Consider the following 20,851-nt stretch of genomic DNA (forward strand, 5'->3'; position numbering starts at 1 on the left):
TAAGATCTCCAATCTCTCACAAACATGACTTCCATTGTATTGCCTCAAGCTGGTATTGTTCAGAGTTGGATAATATAATTGAACCAATAACTTTATGTAATTATCCTAAGTATGAAGACACTGCGTTGACATTTAATGAAAGTTACGCTATTTTAACAGATACATGTAAACAATTAAAATTTTATTTCAAAAATGATTTTAAAATTTGGCTTGAGATCTTTTCCTAGGAGAACCTTCCTTTCACCAACATCAAATTTGCTTATGTTCAGATAATCTCAGGTAGAAACTCCAGAATATCATAACATAGGATAAAAGAAAATATACTTCCTTAGACAAATGAAATAACAGGCTTGATCCTCTGGATTAATTAAGTCTATACATGACTAAATGATTATGGCAAAAAAAATCGTACTATTAAACAACAAATGTATTATTAGAGACAGTGCATAGTTTACATACATCAGATGTAGTTACTGTGTTCTAGCCCACATAAAACTGTGTGAACATGATTAACATAAAATTAATCACCAGGGAAATAATTATTTTAAAGAAATTTTTTACTCTAAAGGCAATACCTCAAAATGATGTTAACCATAAAACTATAATATCCTTATAAAATGTTAACAAGAAACCACAGATCTTATATATTAAATGTATTAGCAGTTAATAGCACACTACATAAACCAAATGAATGAAAATGTGCAAATACATATGGTTTATAATTTTTGCTCAAGTAAACATTATACCATATTTAGAAATAATTATATGAGAACACTAAAATATTTTCATGTCTAAATATACCTTTGACTTTTTTTTTCCATACTAATTGCTATTTTCAAAGGCATTGAGAAAATAGAAATAGTTTCACAGTGTTAACAGAAATTTCTTTTCCACAGCCACAGAGCAGTATTTGTTAATGAATGAGATTTCAATTAATGAAGGCATTAGGAGGGAGGAGGGTAGGGAGAAACTGTCTCACCAGTAAGTGCACTTCCAGTGTTTTTACATATACATTCCAACGGAGGACAGTTACCACATAACAAATTTGCTCATAAATCCGAAAAAAAATCTGCTTTGGTATCATTTTGCCACAATAGTTCCTTTCTAAATTTCATACAGGAACAATTTTTTTTTCTCTCTAGAATAATTTAGTTGCCATGTCAGGGCTTACCAATCCTTTTCACACATATACAATGGGACAGTTTTAGAGACAGGTTGAGAATGAGCTTGGTGAAAAAAGTCATTCCATTTTCTTTACAGCATATAATTATGATAAGAAAACAAATACAGAGTATTGTGGAATATATAAATTCTTTAATATGTGTAAAATTTCCAACTAAAATATTTTTTAAATCTTTAATGATAAATTTGAGCTTATGTTCACAAAATATCTTTGTATGTTTTCTGACTGAAATATCAAATTCTTAATTGCTATCAATGAAAACTTTATTCACAAGAGTTAGTGGGAGCAAAGGACATTATAGCATTTACCACTTTTTCTCCAAGTAATAGAAAGTTCTTTCTTGTCATGAGCCATGAGGGCTAAATTTATTAAATTTCATGGTCCTTCTTTTACTTACAAGGGCAAATGTAATGTGGAAAGTCCTTCGGAAATGCAAACGTTTTTCAAAATTTTTCCTATTAAGTACTTCAAAATAATGAGTTTCAAACATCCACAGGGATTCCTCTAATAGTTTTAATACTGTTTTTTAGGTTTTCAATATAACACCAATAACACAAGTGAATCATTTTTATCCTTTTTTGAAAGTTTAACTTTTGCTTTGTATCTATAAACTCTGTGTGTGTAATATTTTTATATGGCCTTTGCAATTTTCAATTAAGTTCATTCAGGTGCTCCAAAATGTCTGGTAAGCAAGCTATTCTTTTCAAGGGAATAACTCTCCTTCGACCAATCTAAAGAGAGTAACATTTAAAACACACAATACATTTTTTTAATTAACTCTTGAAAAAAAGGTATTTTTTGGACAGCTTGTGTACACACTGGCAAATATCAGTAAATGTGATAATCTAATCCCTTACCTTTGAATAAAGCGATAGCCATTTAGATTCATATTTTCATATGAATTTATGTGGAATTATGATTTATGAGCAAACAAGAGCTGAGTACAAGAGCTGCTATGTGAGTAAAACTCATCTCAGATGAAACTCTTGATGTTTACACCTTCATATCATCTATAGCCTTTATAGCTGCATGCCACTAGGGCCAGAGCATCAGCCTCATGTATGAATACTTTTATTTTGAGACAGAGTGTCGCTTTGTCACCCAGGCTGGAATGCAGTGGGGTGATCTTGGCTCACTGCAACCTTTGCCTGCCAGGCTCAAGTGATTCTCTTGCTTCAGCCTCCCAAGTAGCTGGGACTACAGGCATGCACCACCACGCCCAGCTAATTGTTGTTATTTTTTAGTAGAGACGGGGTTTTACCATGTTGGCCAGGCTGGTCTCAAACTCCTGGGCTCAAGTGATCCACTTGCCTTGGCCTCCCAAAGTGTTGGGATTACAGGCCAACTGCACCTGGCCAATATGAATATTTTAAAACATGAAATATGAGTATTTATTTGCCTCCTGGCATACATAATCTACAGAAGTTTGTTTTGATTTTTTCAGAATAAATAATGATCTTCAAGGATTCTAAAAAGTCTATTAAATTAGCAAATATACTAAGGTCTTAACGTCATCAATATACAATAAGTTTTAAATTTAATAATCTGTTCGATTAATGCTGTCACTACGATGTGTGACACGCCATCACTGCCTGTTCTGACAGTGTTATGCTAACCCGACTTCTTTTCTACTTCTTCTGCTTCATTTGTTTCCAGTCTACCACTGATAGTGAACACAGAGACTGGTAAAATAAGAAATTCCATATAACAGGGAAGCACTTTGGCTTAAAGTATTATATGTGAAACCTTGTAAAAGATGGCTTTTAAAACTTGAGTATATAGTGCTCATATCTTTCTCATAAAGAAAGATTCTTACTTTTTGTGTAAGAGAATTCAAAACTACTTATGTCTAAGATGGCTGTTTTGGGGTAGAGTGCCACAAAAATTTGTCATGCAAGGAGCTTCACTTCATCACTTTTGCATGCAAATGAAATGTTTACTCCATGTGTGAGAATAATTATAATGGCACATGAATTCCAATTTAAGAGAATCATCATTATATTGCCCAATTATCTTAATCATTTGAGGGGTGGACTCTAGTGAGGCTCAGAGGTTTTCAGCATTTATTCTCAAATTATCCTTTGTGTTGGGAAAATAAACATATGTAGAAATGAAATCTAAAGACAAAACAGATTGCAGGCATGCACAAATCTAGAAAATCTATTTGTTAATAATATAAAGTATATATATAAATAAAATAAATTATATGTATTTAAAATATATAATTAAGACTATCTGCATTTTAAATGCTTTAATATAAAGCATATAAAAAGCTTCTAAATTAAACATACAGCGATCTAAATTAGAATTTAATTTAGTAATTAAAAGTTAAAAATATATACAATATAATCATTTTCTACATTCCTAGATAACCAAAATGTATTTTGAAAACAATCAGTTTCTGGAACTTACTGTTCTCTTTAGTAATTTAGTGTCCAGAGAAATCAACTAATTTAATTGAAAGGAGTTTCTTTCTAAAAATGTGTATCTTAAACATAATATAAACACTATAAACACTTTAATTCTAAAACACACAAAATTAATCACTGATTTCCATTAATAATAAGACTTTTGACTAATTGTTAACCTTAAAATCCAATCAGAAGGAAAAAAGAAATGAAAGCAAAGAAAGAGTAAAAAGAAAAAGGGAAGGAAGACAAAATAAGCAATTAAGAAAATTTACAAAATTAGTAATTTTCAGATACCACACAAAAACAGTAAATGACAAAATTTATATAACTTCTATTTTAGAATTAAATAGTAAAAATATCAGCAAAAAATACGTAAATTAAACTGAAGGATAAAATCAATACTTGCATAAAATCTTCACTGAGGATAAACATATTGGTATTAAAATTGTGATGAGAATAACTGAAGAATTTTGATGGGAGAGTTGGGGAATTTTGTGGTGGTTGCTCCATGAGTGAGGTCGTGGTCAGGGAGATAATCTGGGGAAGTGTTATGCAGGAGACCTCTCTTGTGATCTACACAAGTCTTATTCAGAAGAATAACAGAAAATAATAGGCGGGGCACGTTGGCTCATGCCTATAATCCCAGCACTTTGGGAGGCTGAGGTGGGAGGATTGCCTGAACTCAGGAGTTCGAGACCAGCCTGGGCAACACGTTGAAATCCCGTCTCTACTAAAATACAAAAAATCAGCCAGGCAAGGCTGTGTACACCTGTAGTCCCAGCTACTCGGGAGGCTGAGGCAGGAGAATTGCTTGAATCCAGGAGGCAGAGGTTGCAGTGAGCCAAGATCACATCACTGCACTCCAACCTGGGTGACAGAGCGAGACTCAGTCTCCAAAAGAAAAAAAAAAGAAAGAAAATAATAAGCATTTGCAATTGCAGGAAGTTTTCAGAGCAAGCCATAAGGGTATTTAAATATTATTATTATTTTTATTAATTTTTAATTGACATAATTATACATACTTACAGGGTCTGGTGTGGTGTTTTGATACATGTACATGTACTACAGCGATCAAATCAGGGTCATTACCATAGCCATCACTTTAAACATTTATCAGTTAGACAGGAAGAGTAAGTTTCACAGTTCTATTACAGCATAGGGTAGCTACGGCAAATAACAATGGGGTATACAGTAGTGCATATACGATTTTGAATATTATCCCTTCAAATATTATTTTAACTGTTGTGAATTAATTTTTATCTGTTTTATTGTAAAGAGTCTTCACATTTTTAACACTATAAAAAAGCCCAAGGGCACATGAATTCTAATTTGACAGGATCATTATTGTATTACCTAATTACTATCTTCATCATTCATGGGAGGAAATGGATTCTAGTGGCTAGGAAGTCACTAGACATCACTGACCACTATCAAAAGCCAGAAACCAGAATCTCTCTGTGAAACTTTAAATCGTAGAGAAAAGCCAAATTCAGCTAGGCCTGGTCTAGTCTTCAGTCATGCTTTGTTTGTGCCATGTAGCATTTCAACAAAATAATTTCATTTTCTTTTGATCTTTCTGCTTCCCCCTGGGAGGCCAGCTGATAAAACTAAGGCACTGATTTGCCCATAAAATGAGACCACTGAAGTTCTAGCCAAAATCTTTTCCCACTATTGTCCTTTTACTTTCCATTACCAAAATTTCCTTCTACTCCATTAATAATGTGAAAGCTATTTGGATCGAAACATAATAGTGGTTTGAACAGGCTGAGAAATCTTGGTTAATGTCTTTTGAACATGGTAGTAGACGTGGGGAGTAGGTATAATTAGAGACAGCCTTCCAGGGATCACACCAGAATGACAGACGTATCAAGGGCAGGCACTCCAAGACCTTGTTAGACCATCCATAACCTGACATCACCACCAGTTCCCTAGAGATCATCCTCTTGATACCTGGAAATTATTCTCCTTTCTCAGCCCAAGGAGCTACCTGCTGATGGCCTGAAGGGCAAATGCTGTCCAACAGAAATACAATGTGAGCCATATATGTTATTTCATCAATTCTAGCAGCCACATTAAAAACTAAGAACCAGTTGCAGTGAGTATCTGTAGCACACCGGTATCCCATTCATGGCCTTCTAGCTCAGAAACATGGATCTACTTGCCATGCTGCTTAAACATTAAGCCGAATGTAAGCATTAGTGATGCTCAGAAGTATCTTCAGTTTTTCTCCCCTTCCCTAGATATTCAGAAAGATTACACTTCTCATCTCCCTTGACATTAAGCCTGACCACATGGTTAACAGAATCAGCAAGTAGAAGGGACACATATCACTTTACAGCAGAAGCATTTAAAAGTTGACGCCCTCCTCCCCTGCAGTGGTCATTCTTCCTGGTAATTATGAAAGAACGGGCCAGCTGGAGGTAATACAAGATCAAGCCCACAGGATGAGTGACCACCCCCATGGAGAGCTGCCCTGAAAGTCATCCACACCTACAACAGACTTAGCATGAATATGTGTTTTTGTGTTAAACACAGAAAACTGGTGGTAACAGTGTAGCACATCCTAGCCCATCATGTCTAATAAGGCCTCAACTTGAGTGACCTACAAGACAGTAAAATTAGGACGAAAGTTCTATAAAAATGAAATACATCAGAATCAAACTTATTGTAGGTTAAGTTCAAAAAGCAAACTTTTTAAAATTACTACAAGTATTGATATTTCCCTAAAGTTTTTATTATAATGTTCCCCAAAATACTACAAAGTCTATTAGGAGCTGCTATTTCATTTCCTTTTCAGGAGGTCATGTCATATTTAACTAACGTATACAAGTTGCCACAAATAAAAGAAAGAAATAATGTGCTATGATATTCTTCTTTAATATGAAACTGTAAAAAAAAAATCAAAACAGCAGTAGGGATGATACAGAAGAATGATTATGACATCAAAAATAAAAAATTTAGCTTTCAGTAGTCTAGTAATGCTATGCATACAATTTTATATATTAAAGTACTGGGAAAGCAAAAAGATTATTGCGTTCTCCCTTGTATACATTCTAATAACTCAAAAGTTTTTAAGCTGTTCTTCGCTTCATTGATATTCTTCCTCTAGGCATCTCTATGCTATGAAATTCAAAGAAAACGCTTTCTTTTGACAGAATCCAGCTAAAAATACATAAAATTACCAGTGCTTAGGCAGAATTATTCTTTTTTCTTTCTTTTTTTTTTTTTTTTTTTGCAGAATGTACCCATTAACAAATTACACTGAAATATCACTATCTCTAATTAAATTAGTCTTTCAGAGTACAGGTGGTGTAGAAGCTCCCTTTTCCCAACTGTATCATTATTAGTCTCTGAAATTTGATGTAATTTAGTTAGCTCCATATTTCTGGCTACTTATGTCAACAAAGAAAGATATCTAATTCCTAATTTTTAAAACAGGTTTTTGTTAACTTTGAAAGAAAAGGAAGAGTTTCAACATAAATTTTACTGAAAACAGAAATTTTGCTAATTGGCATTTTCAAATATACTACTCTAAAAGAAAAAAAAAAGCTAAACTAAACTAAACCTGTTTCTCAATGAATTTCCACAATGTGGCCTCAAAATGTGCTACAGAAACCATTAAGAACAAATGTGTCCCCCGAGTAACTAACTTACTAAGATACAGGTAGCCCAAGGAACAAAAGGACGTTACTGTTTTGTAAAACTTGATTTTAAAAGAAGATATTCATAGAACATGATGTGCATTAAGCACACTAGCCCCACTGGTATGATGTGATTATCACAGTAACTAAAATTAAAAGTACATTGGGCTATTAAGCTACTAAACCCCAAATCATTTGCTGACAGTAAAGTTACAAAACAAACAACAGGGTAAGATTTCATCCTAAATACTTAATACAATTTAAGAAGTGCTTATTTTTTAGGAGAAAAAGGTCATGATCATACATGAAGAAATTATATATATATATAAAAAACAGTTCTTGAAAATTTACCATAATAATACATAACTGATAGTTTAAAAGGTGAATTCCCAGTATTTACTGCAAATCCAACAAAAAGATACATCAGATCACTAGCTGCTGGAAAGAACCTTGTAAGTTGAAAAGTTGTACTATTCAAGTAAACTATAAGAATTTAACAAAAGAAATACACAAACCCCATTATTTCTAAAGGATACCTACATTTTCTGAACATTAGCAACCTGATGTGTATTAAGTATTTAATGTACACAGAATTCCATGAAACTTTCAGCAATATTACTATTCTTTCACAAAGGCAATGAAGATATTCGAAGTCATGACATGAAATCTTTAAGCTGCCAACAGGATTTAAGTACTAAAAACAATCAATAAATTCTAATATAAGTTCACTGATGCCTTATTATTTGTGAAATATTATCATGTAACCAGGTAAAAATCATGGCTTCCCAATGCATGTCTTTATAATTATCTCAGTTCACTACTTTCCAACTTTTCAAAGAATTATTGCATAAACCCTAGAAAGCTGCTTTAGTAGGGAAGATATTCTCCCAAAAATCTATAGGGATAGGTAATATTTCTCAGACTCAGTTCAACTCACGCAGGTCTAACATACAGAGCCACAAAGAAAACAACCACAAGTAGTCTATGGCACATAATAAGAAATGGATTCCACTTTTAAACTATTAACATAACAATAATAAAAGGCAATTTAAAGGTTACTTAATTTTATATACACGTATAAATGTTTGAGTTTGGGTAAGACTCTTAAAATGCCAGTTACTTTTATTTAGAAATTACATTTTATGCTTACTGGATTTTTATTAGGGTCTACAACTGTAGAACTGTAGTCATGTCAAAATGCCATCATTGGTTTTTTTTTTTTAAATCCTCTTGAAAAATGTTCCCTCTCTTTGTTATACCCTGAAATGAACATCTAAATATGTGAACACACCAACTCAGCAATCTGAATAGTTGCTGCTTCAACTGACAATAATAACCCTTATTCTCATTAATGGGCTGACATTTCCTCTTGCAGAAATGATTACACTTCTATTTCACCATTCTCATTAATTACACCAAAGTGAATAGGATTAACTGCCATACACTGTAACAGGATGGCCATCTCAGGTATGTTCCAGCTCCATATCACATGTTTTATCTGGAAAATGTCTTAGGTTGGTGCAAGGCTGCTCTAGGGTTCTGCCTAGGAGAATTCCACACAGACCCCTCCTGAATGCTGCTAAGCACTCTTAGTCCAGCTGTTAGGTGTACTTGTAAAGGGTCAAGGTATCTTTAAATTTTTCAGAGGTAAAGAATTTTCACATTTAATTCTCCCTGTGTAAATATATAAACATGTATTAAAGGATTTCCATTACATTAACTAAGATGATGTCCAGGCAAGCATCCTGTGCACCTATTATTTGCTCCCCATTTACATTTCTCAATCTGTATGTATTAGCTACAACAAATCGAGTTAGGCTAAAATAATATCCTTATCCTGTCCTGATAAATAGATGCAATAAGCAGACTAGTCTAAATTACATCCTTTGCCTAAAAGCCCTGGCATTATTAATGCTTCAGGATAATATATTAAAAATCCTATTTTTTTTTGAAAACTAACTTACAGTAGACATTTGACTTCCATAAGCATAAAAGTGAAGAAAAACAACAGATGTGAATAATTGGGACAATGACAGAAAAAAACCACACACCTAAACAGGAATAATGAAAAATTATTAAGTGTACATTTTTTGTCTAAAAAAATGACTTTTTTTTTAAATGTAGGGATATAAAACCAAGGACATATAGAAATTAGGTATGAAGACTTCTGGAGAGCATGGCATGGCACAATAGGTCCACACTGCTGAAGTATCACCTTGTTCAAATACACAGCAATAATAATCAGATGTAAAAGTAAAAACAAACAGACAACAACAACAAAATACTGGCCAGGATCAAAAACAAGATAGTGTACCATAAATGAACCAGTGTAAACTGCTGCCTGGATAGGGAACAAGTGGAGGACAAGCGGAAGTTCAGCCTTTGCAGGGTAAAGGAATGTGGAGGTGACAGGAAGCTGGTACAGCAGCTAGGATGCCCCTTGACTCCAAGGATTGGGGCTCGGGCTGGGGCTGAGGCTGGGCTTGAGCAAGGGTAGAATGAAAGAGAGATGAAAACAAAAATCTCATTCACAGTGAGCCTGAAATTCCCAAATCATTACACATAAAAAAATCAAGTGCTTAAGAAAGCCAACAAAAATCAATAACCAGAACCTATCACACTGCAAAGGAAATGAATTCCCTGGGGTACTCTTCTGGTTTCCCCAATCCCATTGATGACTCCCTCTCCATCTCCTTCAGTGCCTTAGGGTTTAGATCATGACCTTCCCTGATCCACATTTTCATCCTAGGTAATTTCAACCAATCTTAAGGTTTTAAAAACCACTTGTACTAACATGAATCTTGAATATGTATGTCTAAACCGTGACCACTGCAATGAGATCTAGACTCCTACATCTAACTGCCCGCCTGCCATCTCCACTTGGAAATCTAATAAGCAACTCAAACTATAGAGATGTGAAAGCCAACTCTGGGTTCACCCTCCTCCTGTACAACCAACTCCACTGTAGTTTCACCCTCCACCCAAATGCTCAGACTACAAGTCTAGGAGTTGAGTTTAACTCTTGTCTTACCAAAGTGTAATCTATTTGCAAGTTCTAACAGCTCCACTTCCAAAATATATCATCAATAGGACCAATTCTCATCACCTCCACAGCTAACATCTTACCTTCAGTCATTATCCAGCATAAGTCATAGATAGAAGGTTCTAACTGATCTCCTACTTCCACTCTTCACAACATCTACAGTGGCCTTTGAAAAACAAACTGGATCGTGCTCAAAAGGTTCCTACTACACACAGAACAAAATCCTTAACAAAGGCCCTGGCCATTTAACCTCATCCTTCTTTACTCTTCTCCTAGCTCACTGGGTCTCTACAGTTACGTATGTTTTCTTGTGATTCCTCCAACAAGCTAAATTGGGTCCTGCTTCAGGGCCTTGTTTGTATATTTGAAACATTGGACAATGGACGAGAAGGAAGAGGAAAGAACAGTGGAAGAGGAGAATCAAGAGAACCTGGAAAAACAGGCAGGAGATGAAATCCAGGTTAAAAAAAAAAAGAGATTAGGCTCATTTTTGTCTTTTATAGATTTTATAGCTAAAGTTATTTTTCCTTAGTTTTTCCAACTTTCTTCCTTTTTCTTTAAGTATTCAATGGGTGATCTGAGCTGACTTATCATCAAATCAGATAATGAATAAAATGAACACGAGATCTTGTTTTATTTTTCAGCTGGTTTTTCTGGAAATGAGTGATGTGAATAATCAGCTTCATAGGGGAGGTGTGTAGTATAGTACGCTCTTCAATAAAATCTAAACAGATGGAGAAGTGGCAGATAAAAGCGTTTTGATGGTGCAGTGTAGTTATTGGTCTGCTACCCATAACATGTAGCTATGGCCGAGATGCCCCAGATCACCCCAACAGTCTGAACTCTGACTGTATACCACACTCCCTCTCAAACAGCGCTGGAATTTGAAAACTTGCACAAATAATGAACTAAATTCCAACTAGCTTCCCAGTAATATTAATATACAAGGCCAACAACAACAGTCTGGTGTTGAGCCAGGGTTCATTCATAAATGTATTACGTCCACTCAACACTGGGGACTAGGCACAAAGAAATTTGTGGGCTCAGCATCTGAACCGTCAATTATAACCCTGCTTCAAGGAGAATGTGTGTTGAATGACACATAAGAAAACAAGAACAAAGGTAAAGATTGTACCCACTTCCTCATAGGCAACAGCACTGGGAACAATATTACATTAACTTGTTTTTTACGTATGTGTGAATTCATCTATCTGAATATAAAAGTGTAGCATACAGTGCTATACTCTGAACAGAATAAGTAATCAAATATTATTCTCATTACTACTGTTTCTAAGTCATGAGTTCAGAATGTTTGTGATAAAATATCTCCTTTGGATATCACGTACAATGATTCAAATACTTTGAAGTACTTTTAAAAAAATTATTTGCCTAAACCACAATGAGATACCATCTCACACCAGTTAGAATGGCAATCATCAAAAAGTCAGGAAACAACAGGTGCTGGAGAGGACGTGGAGAAATAGGAACACGTTTACACTGTTGGTGGGACTGTAAACTAGTTCAACCATTGTGGAAAACAGTGTGGCAACACCTCAAGGATCTAGAACTAGAAATACCATTTGACCCAGCCATCCCATTACTGGGTATACACCCAAAGGATTATAAATCATGCTGCTATAAAGACACATGCACATGTATGTTTATTGCAGCACTATTCACAGTAGCAAAGACTTGGAATCAACCCAAATGTCCATCAGTGACAGACTGAATTAAGAAAATGTGGCACATATACACCATGGAATACTATGCAGCCATAAAAAAGGATAAGTTTGTGTCCTTTGTAGGGACATGGATGCAGCTGGAAACCATCATTCTCAGCAAACTAACACAGGAACAGAAAACCAAACACTGCATGTTCTCACTCATAGGTGGGAACTGAACAATGAGATCACTTGGACACAGGAAGGGGAACATCACACATCGGGGCCTATTGTGGAGAGCGGGGAGGAGGGAGGGATAGCATTAGGAGATATACCTAATGTAAATGACGAGTTAATGGGTGCACCACACCAACATGGCACAAGTATACATATGTAACAAACCTGCACATTGTGCACATGTACCCTAGAACTTAAAGTATATTAAAAAAAAAATTGCTGTTTAGACAATGGTTTCCCACCTTTACAAGTAGCAAAACAAAAGGTCACAGAGCATAAGTTTCCTGGTCACACTGAAAAGTGGTGGGTGGCACTGATGCTGGAAGCTCTTTGGGGCATCCTGGGAGGCACCCATTCAAATTTAGCACAGAGGGAAATTTCCGTTTCTTGTTGAACTTCCCCACACTCAATGAAAATGAACTACATGATTTCTAATCTACCATTTACAGTGATATAGAGATGGACATGGCAAGGTCCCTTATCCCTAAGAGTTTAAATGTAGGGGGAAATGGCTTAAAACTAAATAACATAATGGGCAAAACTAACGTGCTTAATAATTACATTTCAAGGGAGACAGGGAAATAACTGAAGATACAATGGAAGTGGCAGGTGGCTTCTGATCTAATCACCAAAGAATAAACATAATCCCAGTAGGGTATAGAAAAAGGTGGCAGCTTCGGCATAAACAGGGGCATGAACGCCAGGCAGTGATGGTGCATTCACAGAGGTATCAATACGTAGAGAAAGGGTGGTGTCTGGATCAGCACGGCAGTTCTTCCCTCAGTGCCTTTGTTAATGAGTATTTGGGAAGTATTTTTTCAAGGACCAATTTGTTTGGCAAGGTTTTAGGACATGTTGTTTTTGTAGGGAGGGATTTTTATGGACTAATGTCTTTTATTGAGAAAACAGTCTCTAGGTAGGCTGAAATCCATTAGTCTGAAAGGAAAAATGTCGACAGAGGCACAAACTAAAGATCTAATTACTGATGCACATGAAGTGGTTCACTGAATTTAGGGGCTCTCTGTGTGTGTATGTGTATGTATGTATGTGTGTGTGTAACAGACATATCTGACAGCAGGATTAAGTGTTAAAATTTAAATTCCATTGTCAGTTTTGTACAAAAGCTTAGAATTTCCCCATTTTCTGATCCCGTGGGTTTGACATATTAATATGAGAAAGACCATTAGTGGCACTTTTGAAACACAGGCATCATTAAAAAATACACAATGTAATATACAAGATGTGATTATAAAGAAATAGGATTGATTCCACAAGTCACACAGAAAAATCAGATTCATTATATTACAGTCATGCCTTGTATAAATTATAGTCCAGCCAACAGAGGCACTAAACATGCACTTTAATTTGGAGTACAGTACAGAAGTAACTTCACTATCTAATGAGATGAATTATTAATAAATGCTAAGATACTAAAAAAAAATGCTTGTATTAAAAAGGCCAACGATAGTCTTATGTATTTTACAAGTAATCTTCAATAAGCCACTATCATTTTATACTCAATTGAACCATACCCTCGATTAGTCTGATATAGTATACTTTTCTTTAAATTGGAAGAAATTACATTGATAATCATTTTTTATCAATTCTTTCTGGTTTGGTGCAAAAAAATAAAAAGAGCAATGAACTAAAAGCCAGTAAACCCAGTTGTGGTTGTGGTTGCACCGATGATAATCTCTCAACAGCTTTGGATCTTCATTTCTTCAGCTGTAATATGAAGGAGTCTCACTAGATGACTACTCTGCTAATATCTCATACAGCACTAAAACTATGCATACGCTATAGTCTAAAATTTGATATCTTAACAAGTACCCGAGTGAATATCACCAGTGAACGTTGTGCTCATGTTCTGTTTGTTTTTGTTCATGTTGAGCAGTCATTATGAAAAATACAACGGTTTTTCTAAGGCAAAAAGCAAAGGAGAACACCTACAGGGATAAAATTGTTTTAAATTTTTTTTTCTGGTTTTTAAACAGCTATATATCCCATAGAATATTTAAAATCCAAATATCACATTCCAGGTAACTATAGATGAAAGAGCAGCAAGTGCTGCAAATAAAAAATCATAGTAATTATTCAGTTGTCATTCTTCCTTCCAATACATTAAAAAATTACATAGGCCTTAATGAATTTTAATTTATAATCTAGGTGCTTTTATTTTGCTAAAGTTCGTATGTCATCACAAAAAGAAAACAACAACAAGAAAAACAAAAACAAAACTCAGGCTTTTGAAACACAACTCCCAAGAATAGACCAGTCGCCTTTTGTGCATGAAACAGATTTCAGTCATTTCAACACTAAGGTGTCACAATGAGTATAAATCCTTGAAGTTCAAACAATGCTATTCGTACTTCAGGTTCCAAATTCTACGTCTCATTCCCTCTAAAAGTAATGGATGTCAAATGGTAAAGGGAAAACTGTTTAGAGCACAATTCTTTAAAAGAGTTTTTTGACCTAATAAGGAATACAAAACAGGTGTAACTCTGGAAAATAAAATTAAACTTTCAAGACAACTAAGGACACAATCCATTATTTCTCTCGAGTTTATCTTTTTGGTAGGATAAATGCTCCTCAGGAAAGATTAACTGAAGACCTATGAAGTTCCTTATGTGGCAAGCAAAGCAGAACAGGCTCTTCTTTAACCTTACATTACATAGTGTCTTTTTGAAAGTTTCTAACAAAATAAACTCATTCTCTATTCAGTTTTCTTATCATAATGGCCATCCACAGACACTCCACCCCAAGTGTGGGTTTCCAGTGAGTAGCATTCTTTCTCTCAGGTTCAGAGTCATTTGCTTTACTAGCCTATTTTACATACACGTACTACCTTTTGATAATTCTTGTCATGGACTACAGTTTAGAATTTAAAACAGGCAACTTTGCTGCATATCTTATTGTTTTTCTAGGTGTTTTCACACCCCTTGATGTTTGGTTAATTTTTACAAAACGAATGAGGTTAACCTTCATTTTTCAGACTTTCAAAGTTTCTTTATGTTAACATAGACCTCTCATTTAAGGATGACTCATATTCATCTTGTTTAACTTTATTTTTAGGAAAATTTACTAAGCTCAAAGTAGATACAAAAAAGGAGATGTATGTAATACCAATCACATTTGTTAGACAACTAAATACAGGTTAATTCCACTTACAATAAATGAGAGACTTATGAAGATAGAAAGCTCGGCATTAAAATTTAAAGATATATTAATCTTTTTTTTTTTTTTTTTGTATTTTTTAGTAGAGACGGGGTTTCACTGTGTTAGCCAGGATGGTCTCGATCTCCTGACCTCGTGATCCACCCGTCTCAGCCTCCCAAAGTGCTGGGATTACAGGCTTGAGCCACCGCGCCCGGCCTGATCATGTTTTTCATTGTATAAAGGTCCTTATCATAGCTGCATGAGAGTCTCTTGTCTTTTTCCATTCCATGCCGAATATGTATGTCTCATTACAAGGTAGGCACTGTGAGCGAGTTGAAAATATAAAAGTGAATGGGGCAAGTATTTCACCAGCAAGGAAGACACACTTGTATCTAAGAATTTCTGCAGTAAATTATATGAATTAAGATGAAGATCTACCTAGTGGGGATTAGGGAAATTAGGTTAAGAAATTTAAAAGCTGAAGTTGACATTTATATAACATAATTTATTTAAATAGAGTATCACAGAAAATATAAACTTTACCACAAAAAAAATTGGCTTGTAAATGTTAATTTGCCTGTAGTTTGCAGAAGAATGTCTGCTACAATAAAAGGTGCAAATATAGTTTGTTGCTAACTATTACCAGCTAGATTTGAAAATGTATCCCTTGTTTTGAAATACAAATGTACAACTCTCTAAGTCTACAACTCTAGAAAAGACGAGTGAAATACAGCTTTTGTAACATTCCCTTTTTTTAAATCATCACCATCCCACCCCCATAAAATACATTTGTAGAGTTTTCTGTGATTATGTTTTAGTTTGATTTTAGGATAATAGAAATTCACATAAGCTTTAAATTCCTTGTTTAAAATATCAAATGTACTTTGTACATAAGTATTCCCGTTTTATGCTACTTTGTTTTCCAAGTTAACTAAATCACCATGATATGGAATGAATAAGGCAATTTTTGTTACCTGAAAGGAAAACATACAATTCTGCTTGGTTCTTTAATTTCTCAGTGAAGATACACACATAACGCCTTAATCAAAACATGCCATCGAGTTTCCATTTCCCATAATTCCTTCTGCTTAGTGAACAAAGTCATAATAGGTATGTCAGAATGAAAGCAGGGATAAAGTTCTTTTGAGCTGACGGAAATGCCGATGCAGCTTTTTATAACTGGAATACTGACCGTCAGCAAAACAGAGATTGGGTGGCTCAAACAGAGCCCTTATTACATCTGATTCACTGATCCCTTTCAAATTCTTGCCCCCAACCTTGGGCACAACACAAAACCTTCCTGAGCTCTGCTGGTGCTTTTGTCTGTTTGCAAAACAAAATACAACATAAGAATAAACTTTAAGGGAGTAAAACAGCACTTCTGTTTGGAAAAATCTCTCCCTTTTGGTTGTCTTAGATGCGTGTTCTATCTAGTGTTTTCAGCTAGTAACAATCCATCACTTGTTATTTAGCAATCTGTTAAGTAAAAACATCTATAGCTGTCCCAGCTTTTTCTCAAGAAGGAACTTGGGTGAAAAGTCAATAATATATGCTTTGTATACTCAGTAGCACTCAAAGTGCTTATAAGATAATTAAGATTTGTAGGGAGTTGGTTTCATATCCTAAATTGGGTATGAATCCAAGATTAGATGTCAAAAAGAGTGTATCTGGGAGACTTGTTAAAATACAAAATCTCATAAATAAAGAAATGCATTTTATGTAAAATGAAAGATGCTCTAAGTGCAAACCATACCTATAAATAATTTTGCTAATAGGTAGATACAAGATTCTCAAAGAGTGCTTCTACTCCCAGATTTTTACACACCATGAAACTTTCTGAGGATTCAGATAGGCTGCCAGCATGAAGGCAGAGCTACCTTTAATAATGGATGGTCAGATGTCTTGTTTTTAAACATTCCCCTTTCAACAATCAACTTTCTAGTTCACACCATATGCTAAGGTGTTTGGTACAGCATAAGAATATTGTCAGAAGCAGTAAAATAACTTACAGAAATACTTCGAGACAATGCTGAACCTTAGGATTCTGAGAGGTGAGACTGGGAAGAAGTGAGTTCCAGTAAGCTGCAGAAATAACCAGAGTAGAAGAAAGAAGGCAATGACACCTCCAAGGAAAAGCAAAGCTAACCACTGCTTAAAATATGGAATTCATACAAGAAAAAAAATCTATAAATTGGATATGGGAAAACTTACAAAAACTTAGTAGACAAGTGTCAAACACTTTTGAGAGGGGGAAGTAATGTTTTGGGCCAAACAAATATACAGGCTGAAATTATAAATGAAAACCTAAAGGCTAGCAAAGCTCTCAAGAGGTTATTGTTTGAACACGAACTAGAGATCTAGCCAGAGTAATGGGAATGGGAATGTCAAAAGAAGCAGCATATAAAAAGAGATGATGAGGAAATAATCCATAGGAATGGGTGGCTCATATGATGTGGGTATAGAAAATAGCGATTGAAGGGAAGTAAGGAGTCCAAAAGGATGCCATTGTTTTGAATCTTGACTTGGCAAAAGATGAATAGAAACAGGTTAAATCTCAAGGAGGAAATAGTTTTATGAAAGACTGTTTTTCAGAACTGCTGATTTAATTCAGCATTAAAAATATATATGAGGGCTGGGTGCAACGGGTACACCTATAGTCTCAGCAATTTGGTAGGCTAAAGCAGGCAGATTACTTGAGCCCAGGAGTTCAAAACCAGCCTGGGCAACATGGCAAAACTCTGTATCTACCAAAAATACAAAAATTAGCCAGGCCATGGTGGTGCACACCTGTAGTCCCAGCTACTCAGGAGGCTGAAGTGGGAGGATTGCTTTAGCTTGGGAGGTGGAGGCTACAGTGAGCTGTGATCGGACCACTGCACTCAGCCTGGGTGACAGAGTGAGACCTTGCCTCAAAAAAAGGGGTGTGTGTGTGTGTGTGTGTGTGTGTGTGTGTGTGTGTGTGTATGAAATGTGCCTGTTCTGAGTGCTACGTATAAAGGACTCATAAACTAACCCCAAGGCCTTACTCTGCAGGAGCTTCCCCAGTCCAATTATAGAAACCAATGCATGTATTTTTTTTGTACAGTTGAAGTCCCAGGAATCAAGTGAAATCTCTCAGGGAGAAAGTCATGTCTAATCTAACATTTTCCTGCTTAGATTATCTTGTTTACTGGTCTTACTGACATAAGACATCTGATAGCCATCTTGTACGCAGACATCTCTTCAAAAAGGTATTTTAAAAATGTACTGATGTCAGTCTTGTTTTAATAAATTCAAAACTTATTGAATTTATTAGTTTCTTTACTCATGGATCTTTGATAATTTGTGTGTTTCCTCTGCACCACATTTTAATTTGCTACCACTTTTTTCAAACGTAAAACTCACAAAACTAAAATTTTTAAGAGCAGAACTGCTGGTGCAAATTACTGTCATCACAACAATGTTTGAGTACCTACTGAATGCAAAATACTTTACAGCTTCTGGAACTCCTGTGAAGACTTGACAATTTCTTGTGGGCTTAAAAATCTTTGAATGTATTAATGATAATTGAGGGATCCACATCTCATCTCTGGGACTGTACACAGGACAGTAGCCTTTATGTGTCATCATACTCTGTTAGTTCCTTGTTTAAACAATGCCCTGCCACCAGACTGGGTCTAATGTCATACAAAGTCCCTTCATTTCTCTCCTTCCTACAGTTACTGGAAGCTAGCAAGTCCATAACCTACATTGCCTAGCCCCTTGCATGAATCCACATTTCTGACACCTCAGGATTGTGTGGCATAGGGAAGGGCAAGGATACACGACTCACAGGATGTCCCGCGTTTGAGTTCAGGGCAGGGTGCTACAGGAATTCTCTGATTGGCTGCATTCCTTCCATGCTAGTTCCAGTCTTCTCTTGGACTTGGGAGACTGGTATTGATACTTCATTGATTTCGCATACATGATCATATCTGGTCCTTGGAACTCCTGGCTGAGTAGGCAGCAACTCATATTTTCATTTTATAAATGAATTAATTATGGCTCAGGGAGATTAAGCAACTTGCCCCTAGGTCCCACAACTGTCAAACAGAACAAACTGCCATTATTAGGGACCAAATGAACTATAAATAACGATAGGTTTCTAGCTCACATTTACTTTATGGGTTGTTATAATTACCTATTTTCTGCTCTACCAGTGCCAAGTCAGGATTTCATAGTCTGTATTGTGTGTTTTTTTGTCAAGTTCTTCTCACCACTAACTTGTAAGGATAATTTTCCTCCCATTTTAAAAGTTGTAGGGTTAGGCAATTCCACACAATTTGGAGTTCTGTGTGGTTTATAAAACAGATCTTGATATTTTACAGTGATTAGTATAAACACAAGAAAGCAAAGGTCGGTCAACATTTATGGCTCAAGAAAAAGAGAGTATTAGACAACCAACAAATAGTTATTTCTTTTTAACTATATGCTGATGACAATGCACGCTTTAATACTGGTAACAACTGACCGGCAATGCCAAAACCAGAAGCAAATCTCATTTTGACTAACTGAACACAAATAAAATTTGCAAATAGCTTGTATTATGATCATATCTTAAAACGGTGCTACTGATGACTGAATAATTATTTGTTTAGTTGGAGGCAACGATGCTTACTGAAAGTTGATTGAACATTTGTGCACAGGGCCTCAGAGTGAATCCAAACAAGTGTGTGGCATGCTGGGGTACTAAACACTCACTTTATGGCTAAAACACTGCTCTTAATAAAGAGAACCACCCCAGATTTCTTGTATGATCAAGATAATAGTACTCCTAACTTACAGCTGTGAAGCACTTTAAACGATACAAAACTGCCCTCATATAAGCAGAAGGCCAATTATAATTCCTGACATGGCAGGACTCCAAAAACTGTATGCCAGCGGAGCGAGTTCCATCACATCAGTAATTAACTCACCTCCAAGTAGGTAAAATTCCATGAACAGACAATGTTAATTTTCCTAGGTCAGCATCCTGATAAAAATTGTGTTCCAACAATCTGCAGTCAACACAAAAACCTTTAGGTTTACCTCCTGTTAACAGAAATGTTCAGAACAAAATTATCCATAGGCAGCAAAAATAGCAACTGCTTGAAAAATATCAGATGCAGAGAGCAGAGCAAACAATATAAGTAGATGCTGAAAAAATACAGTCCAGCCAAGCGTCAATGTAGAATTCTATAAACCCTTATATAGCAAATATTGCCCTACTAAGTGCAACAAAAATATTATACACAGAATGCCAAATGGGTGACTCCCATCCCAGCTTACTGGAGACTCACAGTGTAGTGAGAGCACAACAAATACCAAGTATTCTAGTTCATTATTCTCACATGGAAAGATCTTTGATCCACTGATTGGGTGTTTATGCCAGACATACTCCACAGATCATCTCATTTAATCCTAAGAACAACTCTAAAAGGTAGATGTTACTTTAGAAATAAAAAAACTCCCGAGTCATAAGGAGATAAAATACCAGACTCAGGATGACACTGTGGTGGAAC

General features: G+C 35.4%; 1 protein-coding gene across 4 annotated transcripts in view; it reads right to left on the reverse strand.

Annotated features, from left to right (window-relative positions):
* Nucleotides 1-20,851, reverse strand: part of CDH2 (cadherin 2) — a 245,592-nt gene that overhangs the window by 89,073 nt on the left and 135,668 nt on the right. The window contains exon 1 of one of the 4 annotated variants that reach the window (XM_009192560.4): nt 16,307-17,024. The exons of the other annotated variants lie outside the window; for them this stretch is intronic. The gene's annotated coding sequence lies outside the window, so the exon portion shown is untranslated. Of the gene's footprint in view, nt 1-16,306; nt 17,025-20,851 lie in introns of those variants that run through there. 4 annotated transcript variants of the gene reach the window in all.

Source organism: Papio anubis, chromosome 19, assembly GCF_008728515.1.
Source record: "Papio anubis isolate 15944 chromosome 19, Panubis1.0, whole genome shotgun sequence".
In the NCBI taxonomy this organism is placed as follows: Eukaryota; Metazoa; Chordata; class Mammalia; order Primates; family Cercopithecidae; genus Papio; species Papio anubis.